Source organism: Boleophthalmus pectinirostris, unplaced genomic scaffold (genome assembly GCF_026225935.1).
Source record: "Boleophthalmus pectinirostris isolate CB_2022bp ecotype Guang Dong unplaced genomic scaffold, ASM2622593v1 HiC_scaffold_10, whole genome shotgun sequence".
Lineage (NCBI taxonomy): Eukaryota > Metazoa > Chordata > Actinopteri > Gobiiformes > Gobiidae > Boleophthalmus > Boleophthalmus pectinirostris.
Window position 1 is genome coordinate 32,245,737 of NW_026570971.1, and position 17,818 is coordinate 32,263,554.

General features: G+C 44.1%; 1 protein-coding gene across 1 annotated transcript in view; it reads right to left on the minus strand.

The window, feature by feature from the left end:
* akap6 (A kinase (PRKA) anchor protein 6) overlaps positions 1–17,818 on the minus strand; it is a 215,411-nt gene that overhangs the window by 88,393 nt on the left and 109,200 nt on the right. The gene's annotated exons all lie outside the window — the stretch shown is intronic.

The window sequence follows — 17,818 nt, forward strand, 5'->3', positions numbered from 1 at the left end:
GTATAGACCTGGTTCAGTCCTGGGTTAGACCTGGTTTAGTCTTGGTTTAGTCTCGGTTTAGTCTTCGTTCAGTCCTGGTTTAGATCTGGTTTAGTCTTGATTTAGTCTTCGTTTAATCTTTGTTTAGACCTGGTTTAAACCTGGTTCAGTCCTGGTTTAGACCTGCTTTAGTCTTGGTTTAATCCTGGTTTAGACCTGGTTCAGTCCTGGTTTAGACCTGCTTTAGTCTTGGTTTAATCCTGGTTTAGACCTGGTTCAGTCCTGGTTTAGTCCGGTTTAGACCTGCTTTAGTCTTGGTTTAATCCTGGTTTAGACCTGGTTCAGTCCTGGTTTAGACCTGGTTCAGTCTTGGTTTAGTCTTGGTGTAGACCTGGTTTAGTCTTGGTTTAGTCTTGGTGTAGACCTGGTTTAGTCTTGGTTTAGTCTGGTGTCTGTTTCCTGGTTTAGATCCTGATTTAGTCTGTTTAATCTTTGTTTAGACCTGGTTTAAACCTGGTTCAGTCCTGGTTTAGACCTGCTTTAGTCTTGGTTTAATCCTGGTTTAGACCTGGTTCAGTCCTGGTTTAGACCTGGTTTAGTCTTGGTAACCTGGTTAGTCTTGAGTCTGGTTAACCTGAGACCTTTCAGTCCTGGTTTAGACCTGGTTCAGTCCTGGTTTAGACCTGGTTTATCTTATGTATTATGGTGCTATTGAAATAATTAAAAAATGGGAGCTCCATAGAAGTGCCAGCACACAGACTGAACTTTTCTCAGATGTGCAGGTCTCTATTTTCCAGTACTTAGTCCTGGGGTAGACCTGGTTTATTCCCAGTTTGTAGACTTGGTTTGGTCCTGTATTGGTCCTGGTTTAGTCCTGACTTAGTCCCAGTTTAGTCCCAGTATTGCAGGTGAGATTTGGGCTGGAAATCTGAAGGAGCTTCTTGGAGAGTGGGCTGCACCAAACTCTGATGTGAATTTGAGTGAAACTAACTTCTGACTTTGAGTAAACATAAACAGCTCTGACTTTTACTTTTATTAACAGTAAAATATGGTGAATATTTAGATAGAACAAAGCTGCTGCGTGTGCCTGTATTCCCACCGGATCTCACGTCTTTAAACGCACCTTCCTCGTATTTCTGTTGTGGGTTCGATGCTGTGGAGTGTTCGAGCCGCAGAAACATGAAAAGAAAGTTACTGCGTTTCCAAAACACAAAGATGTTTTTATTCCACTAAATATTTCTAAAGTGTTAGTGGTGAAGCAGGAGATGGGCCCATTTAAACCTCCCGTCCTCTGCTAAACTGTTCTGTAACTAAGGCTGCGTATGGGTACTTCACCATACAATACATAGCCCCATACATCACATTCAACTTTAAAAATGTCATATTTTTATTATGGACAATAACAACATTTACTGGAGTTTTCACGTTCACAAATCCATCAATATCAGAACAAAATTAAAGCAAGGGCATTATGGAAAATCCACTTTTTTGAGCATTCTACCATGTTATAACGTCCCCTCGTCAAAAACATGACAGAAGACGTTTTAGAGACATCCATACATGTTTGACTATTTGTTCCTGGACCCTATTCAAACCCTCCTTACAGTTTCGTACGTACCATATTTTTTGCACTATAAGTCTGCTTTTTTCATTTTTTGGGTGTTTCCAGCAACTTATATGCCAGTGCGACTTATATATTTCACACTGACAACCTCGAGAGGGCGCTCTAGGCTTATGTGCCAGTATCTACTACTCTGCTGCTTCCTGCTCTACTGCACATGTCTCCTGCAGAAAGAGTCTCTGTCCTGTCTGTATCATGTCAGTCGATCGCACCATTACTTCTGCACCACTGAAAATTTAACATTTAAACAAACTTATAAAGACATTGAGAAGACTGAACACAAATGCCCCCAAAAAGGAAATTAGATTTCGCTGATTACAAGCTGCAAATAGCAAAATCAGAAGCAGAAAACGAAAATCGAGCAGCAGAAAGAAAGTTTGGAGTGAGAGAGAAACTTGTGACACTGGAGGATGCACCATGAAACTTTCCTGAAGTCACTGGATGATGGACAAAGTCTGGACTTCAGTGACACTGAAACCATCCTGTCGGGATTCAGAAAGACCCGAATAATTCAAACTGGAACTGATGCTGAGTCTGACGACAGCGACACAGAAGAGGAAGTGACGCTCTGTTTAACCTCCGGAGGTCGAGGCCGAGTTGTTCAGAAGTGACACCGAGGATGAAGAATTGAATGGATTTAGTGATTTGGAGTAAGATGGACAGTTTGGTTAAACTTGTTCTGTTCTGTTGTTTATGTTATAGTTTATCTGAAGAACTGTTCATATGTGACGTTATCAGTCTGTTGTTCTCTCTTCGATTGTGTTTACTACAACTTGACTTTCAACAGGAAATGTCGGTTCCTGGTCTTTGATTTTATAAAATACATTTCCCCAAAAAAGTGCGACATATAGTCTGGTGCAACTTATATGATTTTTTTCTTCTTTATTCTGCATTTTTTGGCTGGTGCAACTTATACTCTGGAGAGTAGCGTGAAGTCCAAAAAATTCAGTGCCTGTACAAGGCTCCACCCACAAGTCTACTTCACCCATAGAGCAATTCTCCATAAATATACAACTACATACACAGAAAACAATACACTACAACTTCACAAACCTGATGTGATGTGCAGTAGTTTCATTAGCGAGATGCACAATGATTGTGTTGTGATAGCGCTCTGAAAGGGGAGTAACTTAACACAGAGAGCAAAGGAAGTATCACAAACAGCGTCTCATATCTTTGGACGCACTAAAAAGTCACATTCGTATTTTGAGAAGAGCTCTATTCTAACATAGTGAAATGTTCCAGAGTGGAGCTTTAACCCTATTGTAATGTGATGAAATGTTCCAGAGTGGAGCTTTAACCCTATTGTAATGTGATGAAATGTTCCAGAGTGGAGCTTTAACCCTATTGTAATGTGATGAAATGTTCCAGAGTGGAGCTTTAACCCTATTGTAATGTGATGAAATGTTCCAGAGTGGAGCTTTAACCCTATTGTAATGTGATGAAATGTTCCAGAGTGGAGCTTTAACCCTATTGTAATGTGATGAAATGTTCCAGAGTGGGGCTTTAACCCTGTCCTCATGTTGAGTCTGAGTCCTTGGACTAGAGTGAGTCTGTATCTCATCTTTGTCCTTGTCCTGTTTATTTACACTAATGCCAGAGTCATCCATCTCTTCTGTCTGACGCTCGTTAGTCTAACCTCTGCACCCCTCTTCTGTATGCTGCTTCATTTACCTCCTCTCCTCCACCGCTCTCTCCATCCTCTACTCTCTCTCCTCCTCCACCGCTCTCTCCATCCTCTACTCTCTCTCTCCTCTCTCTCCACCGCTCTCTCCATCCTCTACTCTCTCTCCTCCACCGCTCTCTCCATCCTCTACTCTCTCTCCTCCACCGCTCTCTCCATCCTCTACTCTCTCTCTCCTCCACCGCTCTCTCCATCCTCTACTCTCTCTCCTCCACCGCTCTCTCCATCCTCTACTCTCTCTCCTCCTCCATCGCTCTCTCCATCCTCTACTCTCTCTCCTCCATCGCTCTCTCCATCCTCTACTCTCTCTCTCCTCCACCGCTCTCTCCATCCTCTACTCTCTCTCCTCCACCGCTCTCTCCATCCTCTACTCTCTCTCCTCCTCTCACCACTCTCTCCATCTCTCTCTACTCTCTCTCCTCCACCGCTCTCTCCATCCTCTCTCTCTCTCCACTCTCTCTCCTCCACCGCTCTCTCCATCCTCTACTCTCTCTCCTCCCTCTTCACTCTCTCCATTCTCTATCTCTCTCCTCCATCGCTCTCTCCATCTTCTAATCTCTCTCCTCCCGCTTTAGCCTCTACCCGTTCCTTCATCACTCTCTCCTTCTTGTCCTCTTTCCTCCCTCTCTCCATCCTCCTTTCTCTCTCCTCCCTCTCCACTCTCTCTATCCTTTACTCTCTCCATTCTCTACTTTCTCCTCTATCGCTCTTTCCTTCTTCTCTTCTCCCCTCCCTCTTCACTCTCTCCATTCTCTACTCTCTCTCCTCCATCACTCTCTCCTTCTTCTCTTCTCCCTTTTCATTCTCTCCATTCTCTACTCTCTCCCTTTATTGCTCTCTCTTTTTCTCTCACTCTTCTCCATTCTTCTCTATCGCTCTCCATCTTCTAATCTCTCTCCTCCCTTTCACTCTCTCCATTCTCTCCTCTATCGCTCTCTCCATCTTCTAATCTCTCTCCTCCCTCTTCACTCTCTCCATTCTCTACTCCCTCCTCCGTCGCTCTCTCCTTCTCTCTTCTCTCCTCCCTCTCTCCATCCTCTACCCTCTCTCCTCCATCACTCTCTCCATCCTTCATCTCTCTCCTTCATCTCCTCCCTCTCTCCATCCTCTACTCTCTCTCCTCCCTCTTCATCCTCCACAACTCCTTCATCACTCTCTCCATCCTCTTCTCTCTCCTCCATCACTCTCTCCATCTTCTCCTCTCTCCTCCTCTTCTCTTTGACTCTCTCCTTCCTCCTCTCTCCTCCTCTTCTCCTTCCTACCCCTATTCCCCCTGTTTTCTCTCTCCTCCCTTCAACATTCCTTATTTTTCTCCCCAGTTGCTCTCCTGCCTCTCTTTCTCTTCCTTTCTTTCTCTCTCCTATCATCCACCTCTCTCACCTTCTTCCTCTTTCCTCTCTGCTCTACTTCCCCTGTCACTGCTTCCTCTTTCTCTCTTCCTCCTCCTCCTCCTCTCCTCAGCTTCTCTCCTACTCCTTCCTCTCCCTCCTCCTTCCCTTCTTCCTCTCCTCTTCCTCCCCTCTCACCCCCCTTCACCCTCTTATTACCCCACTCGCTTTCTTTCTCTCTCATCTCTCCCTCCCTCCCTCTGTTCTGTTATAGTTTCCTTTTTTCATTTTCTGCCTGGATAGCGTCTTGATTCCTCTCCTCTTCGTCGTCCATCATTACGCGTCACATTTGAATATTTAAACTCTTCCTCCTCCCTCCTGCTTTCCTCCTCCTCCCTTCCTCCTCTTCCTTCCTCCTCCTTTTGTCCTTACGTTTTTGCTCCTTGTCTCTCCTCCTCTCCCTCCTCCTCCTCTCTGTTTTACCTCTTTCTGTTTCCTTTCCTCTCTCTTCTCTCCTCCTCTCCACCTTCCTCCTCCCCCTCTTCATCCTCTTCTCGCCTTTTGTCCCTGTGTTTGTTGCTCCTCCTCTCTTCTTTCCTCCTCCTCTCCCTCTTCTTGACTTTTGCCCCTGTGTTTGTTGCTCCTCCTCTCCTTTCCTCTCTCTTTTCTCCTCCTCCTCCCCCTCTTCTTGTCTTGTGTTCCTGTGTTTTTTGCTCTCTCCTTTCCTCTCTCTTCTCTCCTCCTCTCCTTGCTTTTGTCCCTATGTTTGTTGCTCCTCCTCTCTCCTTTCCTCCCTCCTCTTCCTCTCCTCGTCGTCCCCCTCTTCTCATCTTGCGTCCCTGTGTTTGTTGCTCCTTCTCTCTCCTTTCCTCCCTCTTCCTCTCCTCTCCTCCTCCTCCCCATCTTCTCGTCTTTTGTCCGTGTGTTTGTTGCTCCTCCTCTCTCCTTTCCTCTCTCTCCTCTCCTCCTCCTATGTTTATTGCTCCTCTCTTTCTCATTTCCTCTCTCTTTTCTCCTCCACTTCCTCCTCCCTCTCTTCTTGCCTTTTGTCCCTGTGTTTGTTGCTCCTTCTCTCTCCTTTCCTCCCTCTTCCTCCCTCTTCCTTGTCCTCCCCCTCTTCTCGTCTCTTCTCGTCTTGTGTCCATGTGTTTTTTGATGTTCCTCTCTCCTTTCCTCTCTCTTCTCTCCCCCTCTCTCCTCCTCTCCTCCCTGTCTTCTTGTCTTTTGTCCCTGTATTTATTGCTCCTCCTCTCTCCCCCTCTTCTCCTCATCTCGATGTCTGTGTTTGTTGCTCCTCGTCTCTCCTTTCCTCCCTCTTCCTCCTCTCCTCTCCCTCTTCTCGTGTCCCTGTATTTATTGCTCCTCCTTTCCTCTCTCCTCTCCCTCTCTTCCTCGTCCTCCCCCTCTCCTCCTCGTCTCGTGTCCGTGTGTTTTTTGCTGTCATTGGAGGAAGCGTGGCTCATTTCTCATTGTCACTTGTTGTTTTTGATGGAGATGCTATCGCGCTCATCCGTCCCTTTCACTTTAGCTAATAGCCAATAGAAAAGAGGCACAATGATAGTGGAGGATTCGCTGATGCTAAATATTGATTTTAAAACGGCTTTGGAGGAAAAATGAGGTTTGTTTATTCAAAAGGGAGAAAAGAAAATAGAACACGATATGGATTGAAATGTATATGATGGAAAACAAGGACTAAAGCAGGACTAAATGTGGACTAAACCAAAACTAAACCAGGACTAAACCAGTAGGATTAAAGAATGACTAATCCAGGACCAAGTCAGGACTAAACCAGGACTAAATAAAGTGAAATGAATAAAATAACAACAAAACCAAAGCCTGGAATAGACCATGAGTTTTTAGTAGATAAAATGTAGTGACAAAATAAATAAAAGAGGATATTAAAATGTACTAGGTGTTGTAATAAGCCCCGACAGCAGAGGAGAGGTACAGGGGCTGGTGAAGTAGGCCCAGTGATGAACTCCACTCAGAGGAGAGAAAGAGTGAAGGAAGAACTGAGAGAGAAAGAAAAGAGACAGAGAGAGAGAGAGAGAGAGAGAGGAGGAGTACTACAACAGTCACACCTGAACCTGTGTTTCCAGAGCTTTAACCTGCAGATAGAGATACATCCAAGTTTGTCTCATTCTCAGTTTATGTTCAGGTCTCATGTGAAGCTCTGAACCTCCAGAACCTCCAGAATCCCCTCACTGAGCTGCAGCGGCTGCACTAGCACTGACTCCACCCTTACGTCCCCTCTCGCACACTCAGGTCTGCAGACCAACTCCAGCTCGCCGTCCCAAAAACTAAATGTAAGCTTCGTGGGGACCGTGCGTTTTCTGTTTCTGCCCCTCGGCTGTGGAACCAGTTGCCATTAGAAATTAGGCTACGTTCAGACTGCAGGGCTTAACGCTCAATTCCGATTTTTTTTGTACCGGAGCCAGAACATGAACAACTTACTTGTTTTAAGGAGGAGATTGAGAAGGAGAAGGACGAGGTTTTTGGTCGTGGTGTTTTGTGGGACAGTGGCAGCGACGTCCGTTGAAAGGAACGTGTGGATGTGGAGACGGAGCCAAGAGTGGTGAGTGGTGATGTGCTTCACTTCAGTGACATGGAGTTCATTAACAATTTTCACCTACTTCAGTGCAGAATAGTGACGTTTGTGTCTTGTTGATAACGTGTAGGTGGATGAATGCACTTTAGCCGTTCAGACTGAAGTCACATGTCAAAAGATCAGATATGTATCAGTTTCAGGAGCACATATCCAAGTGTCCTGAGGTCACATTTGAAAAAAATCAGATCTGTGTCGTTCAGACTGTCATTAAAAGATCAGATACAGGAACATAGAGGTAAAAAAATCGGATTTGGGTCACTTCAGACTGCAATGTGAACGTAGCCTTAGAGAAGGAGTCTGTACCTGTTTTTAAATCACTCCTAAAAACACATCTTTTTCATTGGCTTTTAATAAGTGACATGTACTGTATATTTCTTGTTGAGTATTTTACTGTTTTCTATGTTTTTTTAGTAGCTGAATTGTGTTTATACCATATATGTTCTTCTACTGCGGTTGTCACTGTCTGTCCTGTGTTTGTGTGCAGCACTTGGGCCTACTGCAAAGCTTTTAAAGTTTTTTTAAAGTTGGTACAGTATGACTCAGGATTGGTGCAGGTGCTGGGGTTCAGGTAGTGTCCATTCAGATCAGAGAGAAACCTTTTTAGGTCTGAAACTGCCAACGCAAATGAGAGACTCGTGTTTAGCTCATTCTGCTTTCTGATTGAAGAACTGTCTGGAACCAAATCACCAAATTCTAAACAACTTTGCCGCAATCATGTCCAATGTTTTTGTAATTAAGAATAAGTTAGCATTACCATTTCTAGCAGTAAGAGCTGTATTTGATTTGAGCATATTCCCTGCAAAAATATTGAAATATCGATATATCGTATTGTTTAATTTGGACAGCTTCTTTCCCAGAGCTGTCACTGCACTGAACTCAACTTTGCACTGAGAACTGTTAATTAGTTTTTTGTTGTTTTTTTTGCACTTTGAAGGAGCAGCTCTGTATCTCATTATACTGTGTACAATGACAATAAAGGCTTTCTATTCTATTCTATTCTATTAATGTGATGATACAGTATGGATATTGTGAGCTGCTGTATTGATATAACACCAAGAGTATTTTTTTTTTCATATATTTTACTAAATTATTTTGTAAAATAGCTACAATTGTGGTGCTTGTTTGGAGAAAGTTCACTTGTTTATACTGTACACTTGACATTTTCACTATTTTGAGTAAAGTGGGTGTTTTTCATACGAACTTAGAGGTTTAATAAAGACTTTTAATATCACAGCCATGATTTCAGTTTTATTTTTTTACTTAACTGTATCGAAACCCCAAGCCTTGCGTCTTTGCACTGGCTTCCTGTTTGTTTTAGAGTTGATTTTAAGATTTTATTGTTTGTTTTTAAAGCTTTGAATGGACTAGCCCGGCAGTATGTCTCGGACCTCATCCAAATTTACACCCCTGCACGCGCCCTGAGGTCCGAGGTCCAGGTCCAGCTCAGGGTGCCTAAGATGAGACTTAAAACCAGCAGGGACCAGACCTTCTCTGTGGACGGCCCTAAGCTCTGGAACATTCTGCCACCCTATGTCCCAACAGCCCCCACAGTGGAGTGTTTTAAGTCTCGTCTTCTAACACCGCGTGAGTTGTGTGCTCCTCTGTGTTTTTTATTTATTTTTATGTCTTTTTATTGGTTTTATTGATTTAATTTATTTATTGGTTTATTCATTTCTATTCTATGATTTTGTTCTTATTTTATTTTACTTTTTTTTTTTTTTATAGTACAGAATTATTTTAGTGGTTTAGATTATCATTTTATTATTGTTGTTATTATTATGTATTTGTGCAGCACTTTGGAAACTGTTTGTTTGTGAAATGTGCTATAGAAATAAAGTAGATTGGATTGGGAATGTTTTGAAATATATCGTATCGAATCGTATTGAATTGAAAGTGCACTGTATCAAAAACCGTATTGTATCGTGGCCTAAGTATCGATTTAGTCATTTATCCTATCAGCATCTTCTTAATAATACCCAGCCCTAATCACCAAGAGTATTTTTTTGTATATTTTACTAAATGATTTTGTTACAGTGATACAGTTTTTTTTTGTTTGTCATTTATGTGACACATTTGACATTTTCACTGTTTTGATGAGTAAAATGTTTGTGTTTCATATGAACTTTGCACAGGAAGTGGTTTAACAAACACTTTTAGTATCACATGCTTCATTTAGCCTTTATTTTTATTGAATCGTATTGAATCAATTTGAAATATATTGTACTGAATCAAAAGCTCACTGTATCGAGATATGTATCGTATCGTGGCCTGTGTATCGAGGTATGTATCGTATTGTGGCCTGTGTATCGAGGTATGTATCGTATCGTGGCCTGTGTATCGAGATATGTATCGTATCGTGGCCTGTGTATCGAGGTATGTATCGTATCGTGGCCTGTGTATCGAGGTATGTATCGTATCGTGGCCTATGTATCGAGGTATGTATCACATCGTGGCCTGTGTATCGAGGTATGTATCGCATCGTGGCCTGTGTATCGAGGTATGTATCGTATTGTGGCCTGTGTATCGAGGTATGTATCGTATCGTGGCCTGTGTATCGAGGTATGTATCGTATCGTGGTATGTGTATCGAGGTATGTATCGCATCGTGGCCTGTGTATCGAGGTATGTATCACATCGTGGCCTGTGTATCGAGGTATGTATCACATCGTGGCCTGTGTATCGAGGTATGTATCGCATCGTGGCCTGTGTATCGAGGTATGTATCACATCGTGGCCTGTGTATCGAGGTATGTATCACATCGTGGCCTGTGTATCGAGGTATGTATCGTATCTTGGCCTGTGTATCGAGGTATGTATCACATCGTGGCCTGTGTATCGAGGTATGTATCGTATCTTGGCCTGTGTATCGAGGTATGTATTGTATCGTGGCCATGTATGGAGGTATGTATCATCAAGTATGTATCACATCGTGGCCTGTGTATCGAGGTATGTATCACATCGTGGCCTGTGTATCGAGGTATGTATCACATCGTGGCCTGTGTATCGAGGTATGTATCGTATCGTGGCCTGTGTATCGAGGTATGTATCACATCGTGGCCTGTGTATCGAGGTATGTATCGCATCGTGGCCTGTGTATCGAGGTATGTATCACATCGTGGCCTGTGTATCGAGGTATGTATCACATCGTGGCCTGTGTATCGAGGTATGTATCACATCGTGGCCTGTGTATCGAGGTATGTATCACATCGTGGCCTGTGTATCGAGGTATGCATCACATCGTGGCCTGTGTATCGAGGTATGTATCATATCGTGGCCAATGTATGGAGGTATGTATCGCATCGAGGTATGTATCGTATCGTGGCCTATGTATCGAGGTATGTATCACATCGTGGCCTGTGTATCGAGGTATGTATCACATCGTGGGCTGTGTATCGAGGTATGTATCGTATCTTGGCCTGTGTATCGAGGTATGTATCACATCGTGGCCTGTGTATCGAGGTATGTATCGTATCGTGGCCTGTGTATCGAGGTATGTATCGTATCGTGGCCAATGTATGGAAGTATGTATCGCATCGAGGTATGCATCACATCGTGGGCTGTGTATCGAGGTATGTATCGTATCTTGGCCTATGTATCGAGATATGTATCGCATCGTGGCCTATGTATCGAGGTATGTATCACATCGTGGGCTGTGTATCGAGGTATGTATCGCATCGTGGACTATGTATCGAGATATGTATCGCATCATGGCCTATGTATCGAGATGTGTATCGTATTGTGGCCTGTGTATCGAGGTATGTATCATATCAGCAACTTCTCAATGATATCAGAGATGATAATGTTTATCTCGTAACCTTTAAAATTAAACAGCACAAGTTTAAAATCCTTCCAGTGTTTGAAGAAGAAGTATTTGTATGACACAATTTGTACACAAAATAATTCAAAGTGTTTTACAGAATAAGAAATACTTTAAAATCACAATATCAACAAATCAAAACCTCAATAATCATCATAAAATTAAAAAAAGAGAGACATTAAATGAGAGAGAAGAGTGCAGAATAAAAACAGTTCAGTCGTATGCACAGCTAAACAGAACCGTTACTTTTTGACTAAAGTTCTCGTGTGTGTGTGTGTGTGTGTGTGTGTGTGTGTGTGTGATGGAAGGGCGTGGGGCTGTGAGGAGAATAGCAACATCATATTTACGTGGCATATTTGGAGCGATAAGGCTGAAAAATGGCAGCGCTCACCAAAAAACAGCCGAGAACCCAGAGAAAACCCACGAAACGCTCCAAGAAACGCGAGACGACAGAGACGGGCCCAGAATCAACAACCATCACGCTTTAATTTGGTCTCCATATTAATGAGGACGTGTCAGCAGAACGCACTGAGACTGAACGCCGCTAATGCTACGCTATCAAGATCCACAGAGCTTCTGTCAGAGCGGCAAATAAAGTTTACACCACCATACAGGCACGGCAGCCCGCTCCAGGCGCATATACATCTGCACGAGTCTGTCTCCACCTCCAAACTGACGACGCCGAGGGGGAAACTTCTGATTCAGGCGGGACACGAGACTAAACACAGAACTAAACCAGGACTGAAAGAAGACTAAAACAGGACTAAACCAGGACAAAACAGGACTAAACCAGGACTAAAACAGGACTAAAACAGGACTAAAACAGGACTAAACCAGGACTAAAACAGGACTGAAACAGGACTAAAACAGGACTAAGGACTAAAACCAGGACTAAACCAAGACTAAATCAAGGACTACAAGAGGACTAAACCAGGACTAAAACAGGACTACAACAGGAATAAACCAAGGACTACAACAGGACTAAACCAGGACTAAACCAGGACTAAAACAGAACTACAACAGGACTAAACCAGGACTAAACCAGGACTAAAACAGGACTAAAACAGGACTAAACAGGACTAAAACAGGACTGAAACAGGACTAAACTAAGACTAAATCAAGGACTAAACCAGGACTAAAACAGGACTGAAACAGGACTAAACCAGGACTAAACAAGGACTAAATCAAGGACTACAACAGGACTAAACCAGGACTAAAACAGGACTAAACCAGGACTAAACCAGGACTAAACCAGAGCTAAACCAGGACTAAATCAAGGACTACAACAGGACTAAACCAGGACTACAACAGGACTAAACCAGGTCTAAAACAGAACTACAACAGGACTAAATCAGGTCTAAACCAAGACTAAACCAGGACTAAAACAAGGACTAAACCAGCTCTAAACCTGGACTAAATCAGGACTAAACTAGATTTAAACCAGGACTAAAACAGGACTAATCTAGGACTAAACCAGGACTAAGACAGGACTACAACAGGACTAAACCAAAACTGAACTAGAACAACTAAACCAGGACTAAACCAGGCCTAAGACAAGGCTAACTGCTCTCCTCCTCTTAGTAAGGAGGTTGTGGGTTAGACTCCTGATCTGAGTGGAGTGTGCGTGTATGTGCTCTGAGGGGTGAAGCAGTTCAAACCAGGCTTAAACATTAGCTGCAGATAGTTGTTTCATTTACTGTATGTTCTGTATGTTCTGTGTGTTCCATGCAGCAGCAGCAGAAGTGTGATCTCGGTTCTGCTCGGTTCTGCTCGCCTCTGTCCTGAATGAACCCTGGAGCTTGGACTTGAAGTAAAACCACAAGAGAGAAAGAAAAACAGACTTTACTGAAAAACAAAAGCGCCGCAGCACGTTTTAATTGTGTCCATGGCAACGCGTGAATGAGGCGTTTGATTGGACGATAAAAGAGATGAGGTCATCGCGCCGGGGAACAGGAATGTGAGTAAACAAAAAGGGCTACACACACAGAGGGCTAGTGTGCTCTGCCTCTGCTGATTTTACTGCTTATATCACCAGGGTTTCTGTCAATACATGCGCTGATGAAAAACAAAGGCAAAGTCAATTCAAAACTCCAGCAACAGGTCCAGTGCTTTGTATGTGTGCACTGACTTCTGGAATGTTCCACAATATGACATTAAAATTCAGGTGTTCACTGATGAAGAAATGACTTGGAAAAATACATTCTTACAAAGAGCAGGGTCACCTCTCCACAGATCTGACCTGCAACTTAGTCCGGTGACATCATCTGCTTGTCTCCATGGTGACAGATAAGTTTAATGCCATATGCTGAAGATTTCCAAAATTGAAGTAAAAGTTGTAATCCAATCCACTTTTATAAACATAACAGTTTCCAAAGTGCAGCAGACAAATGAATACAATAAAAGACAATAAATCATAACTATAAACAATAAATTCAAGAAAAGTTAAAATGCATAAAGCTAAAAATGATTTAAAAATAAATGAATAAATTCAATTAAACTAAAGATACAGAGGAACACACAACTGACGCTGTGTTAAAAGCCAGAGAGTAAAAGTGAGTTTTAAGATGAGACTTAAAACTCTCCAGTGTGGGGGCTGTTGGGGGCAGATTGTTCTAGAGTTTGGGGCCGGTCACACAGAAGGTCCTGTACTCCTAGGTTTAAGTCTGGTTTTAGGCCCCATGAACTGGAGCTGGACCTTGGACCTCAGAGCGCACGAGGGAATAATTCTGTATGAGGTTTGAGACGTACTGTGAAGCCAGTCCATTCAAAGCTTTAAAAACAACAATAACATCTTAAAATCAATTCTAAAACAAACAGGAAGTCAGTGCAAAGACGCAAGGATTGGTGTGATATGTTCTTATTTCTTGGTTCCTGTTAAAAGTCGTGCCACACAACTCTGGACTAACTGCAGACGGGGAAGTGTGTTTTTAGAGATTTTAATTAATTAATCATTGCATTTGTAAAGCACCTTTCAAGAAAAACAAAGCACTTTACAGTTCATTGTTCATTCAATCCACACTTGGTGTTGGTCAGCTGCTACTGTAACCACAGCTGCCCTGGGGCAGACTGACAGAAGCGCGGCTGCCAATCGAGGCTGCCAATCTGCACCATTGGCCTCTCTGACCACCACCAACATGCACACCATCACCACTTTCATACTAGGCAATGTGGGTGATGTGTCTTGCCTAAGGACACAAAGACAATTTTTGCCGCTGGTGCCTCCCTGTGGTTCCTGACTTTCAAAGGGGTGTCCCATCCAAGTCCTGAGCCTCTGAGCTTCTGACATCTGACAGGATCAGGATTGACCAGTTTGACCACAATGACATGCTCAGGTAAAGTGTGTTGCAGTCGTCCAGATGTGACGAAATAAAAGTGTGTACGACCTGTTCAAAAAGATTTAAAGATAAAAAATGCTTGACTTTGGATAAAAGTCACAAATAATAAAAACTGGATTTTAAGACGCCGTTTATCAGCTTATTAAATTTAAAATCACTGTCTAGAGTGACGCCAAGGCTGGTGATTGTGTGACAGACATGATCTTTTAAGGAGCCCAAGTTGCTGAAAGAGCTACCAGATCCAAACAATGTGTGATGCCCAAACATGTGGCATGTTTGTGCAGAGTTTGCATGTTCTCCCTGTGTCTGTGTGTTTATTCTGGTTTCTCTCATCACCCTAGAACACAGTAAATGGTCACATTTTTATGGCACTTTTTCCACCTTCAAAGCACTTTAATATTTTACACCACAGAACCACTCCCCCATTCACACACACAATGACAGAAAATATCCAAATCTACATTACGAGGTGTTTAAAGACAATATTGGCCAGTACATTGTCTTATTACACCAGTTTTAGACCAAAATGAGATATTGACTGAACCGATATCCAGTTCATCTAAATGTTGAATATCAGCAGCGATGTTTGATACCAGTGTGGTGTTAGTGTGGTGTTGGTGTGGTGTTCCTCCTCGTCGTCACAGGTTCGACCCTCTGGAGGTCACATTCACGTGTTCGGCCCACCCCTGTGTACTCATTTAAACTGGTGACTCTCTCTCTCTCGTGTTTCTGCAGCACACAGTGACATCACGGGGTGCACTGGATCGAACGGACAGTCGTATTTGTGTTTGCCGGAGCAGAAAACACCCGCGCCTTTAATGAATGTCCCAAGGTCAAAGTGAGAGGAGGACCTGATAGAAGACGGGCTATCCGCTCTCTTAAAGGGGCGGTGCACATGATTCAAACTGTCTGTGGACATAAAGCACAGTGCAGTGAACGCTTTGAGCTCCCACTGATCAATACGAACACAACACACACGGAAGAGAAGAGAGGAGAAGACTGGAGAGAGGGAAGAGAGAGGAGAGGGGAAGGGGAGGAGGAGAAGAGGAAAGAGATAGGAGAGGAGAGAGGAAGGAGAGGAGAGGAAGAGAGGGGGGAGGGGGGGAGGAGAGGAGGAGGAGAGAAGAAAGAGACAGGAAAGGAGGAATGGAGGAGAGGAGGAGAGGGGAAAGGGGCAAGAGAGAATGAAAGTAAGAGAGGAGGAGAGAGGAAAGGGGCAAGAGAGACCGACAGTAAGAGAGGAGGAGAGGAGGAGAGGGAAAGGAAGATGAGAGGAGGAGAGGAGACAGAGAGAGGAGAGGACAAAAGTAGGGAAGGAGGAGGAGAGGGGTAGGAGACAGGAGAGGATGAAAGTAGGAGAGGAGGAGAGAGGAAAGGGGCAAGAGAGAACAAAAGTAAGAGGAGGAGAGGGGGAAGGAAGATGAGAGGAGGAGAGAAGACAGAGAGAGGAATGGACAAATGTAGGGGAGGAGGAGAGGGGAAAGAGACAAGAGAGAATGAAAGTAAGAGAGGAGGAGAGGAGGAGAGGAGGAGAGGAGAAAGGAAGATGAGAGGAGGACAGGGGAGGAGAGGGTGAAAGAGACAGGAGAGGATGAAAGTGAGGGAGGAGGAGAGGGGAAAGAAGGATGAAACTATCGGAGAGGAGGAGAGGAGACAGAGACAGGAGAGGAGGAGAAGAGGAGAAGACGAGGAAAGAAAGAGGAGAGGAGGAGAGAGGAGAGGAGACAGAGACAGGAAAGGAGGAGGAGGGGAGGAAGTTAGATAAGTGGAGATGTTGAGGAGGAAAGGAGAAGAGAGGAGGAAAGGAGAGAGGAGGAAAGGAGGAAAGAAGGAGGAGAGGAGGAAGGAAGAGAAGCGCAGACGGTGAGGAAGAAAGGAGACGAGACGAGGAAAGAAGAGAGGAGGAGGAGAGAAGGAGAAGAGGAGGAAAGAGGAGAGGAAGAAGGAAGAGGAGTGGAGGCAGAGAGGAGGAGAGACATTAAAAGTGCATTATATAACTTTTCTTATGGAGAGTTCATCACCTATTTGTCTTGAAATGTTCCGCAGTAGGGCATTAAACACATCTCTCTCACATTTACTCCATTACATTCACTTTTATTCCTCAAACGTGTGTTCCGCTGTGAGGGAGCTCGCCTTTCCACTGACCTGACGTGTATATTGTCCTGACGCTGATACCTGCTTGTCTCTGTGGAGATAGTGAAACTTTCCAGACCAAACAGTAACATCTCCATGGAGACACGCAGGCCCAAAAGTGACATAGTACAGCTTTAAAAGAAAAAAAACAAACTAAACATTCTGGTATTTTCCAACAAGAGAAACAGTGAAGAATGTGAAGAAGTGTTTTATTTTCCTGTTGGACATTGAAGGACACACATGAAGATCTCACCCGAGCTCCATCTTCAACCTGTCTGTTTCTCTCTTTTATTCACACTTCATCTCCATCTGCTTTTACACCAAATTACCTCCTCTCCTCCTCTCTCCTCCCTCTTTCTCTCCTCTCTGCCCCTAGAGGAGTGTGTCAGGTCTCATACAATTACTTCAGAAATTAGCCCGCTCCCTCCCTCTCTCTCTTCTTTCTCTCTTTCCTCTCTTTCTCTCTCTTCTGTTTCCCTCTAGAGTTGTGGATGTGTGTGTCAGGTCTGGTAGAATTACTCCAGAAATGAGCCTTCTCCCTCTCTCTCTCCTCTCATTTATTTCATCTCTCTCTACATTCCTGCCTCTCTCCACTCTTTCTCTCTCTCTGCCGTCTTCTCTCGCTCTTTCGTCTTTCTTCTCTACCTGTCTCTCTGTGTCTCTCCGTCATCTCTCTCCTCCTGTCTCACTCTTGCCTCTTCTCCCTCTTTTCCTCTCTACTTCTCTCTCCCTGTGTCTCTCCATCATCTCTCTCCCCCTTCCTCCCTCTCTCTTCTCTTCTCCCTATCCTCCCTCTTTTCCCTCTCTCCCCTCTTTCCTCTCTACCTCTCTCTCCCTGTCTCTCTCCTTCATCTCCCTCCCTCCTTTCTCTCCCCCTCTTCTCTCTCTCTCTCCTCTTCTCCCTCTCTCCATTCTTCTCCCTCTCTCTTGTCTTCTCCCTCTCTCCTTCTCCTCTCCTATCTTCTCTCTTCTCCTTCTCTCCCTCTTTCCTCTCTACTTCTCTCACCCTGTCTCTCTCCTTCATCTCCCTCCTCTCTCTCCCCCTTTTCTCTCTCTCTCCCCTCTTCTCCTTCTCTCTCTCCTATTCCCCCTCTCTCCCCTCTTCCCGGTCTCCCATCTTCTCCCACTCTCCCCCTCTTCCCCCCTCTCTCCAGTTTTCTCTCTCTCTCTACCATTTTCTCTCCCTCTCTCGTCTTCTCCCTCTCTCCCCTCTTCTCCCTCTCTCATCTTCTCCCTCTCTCCCCCTCTCTCCCTCTTTCTCTCCTCTCTCCGTGTGTCTCTTCTTCTCCCACTCTCTCGTCTTCTCCCTCTCTTC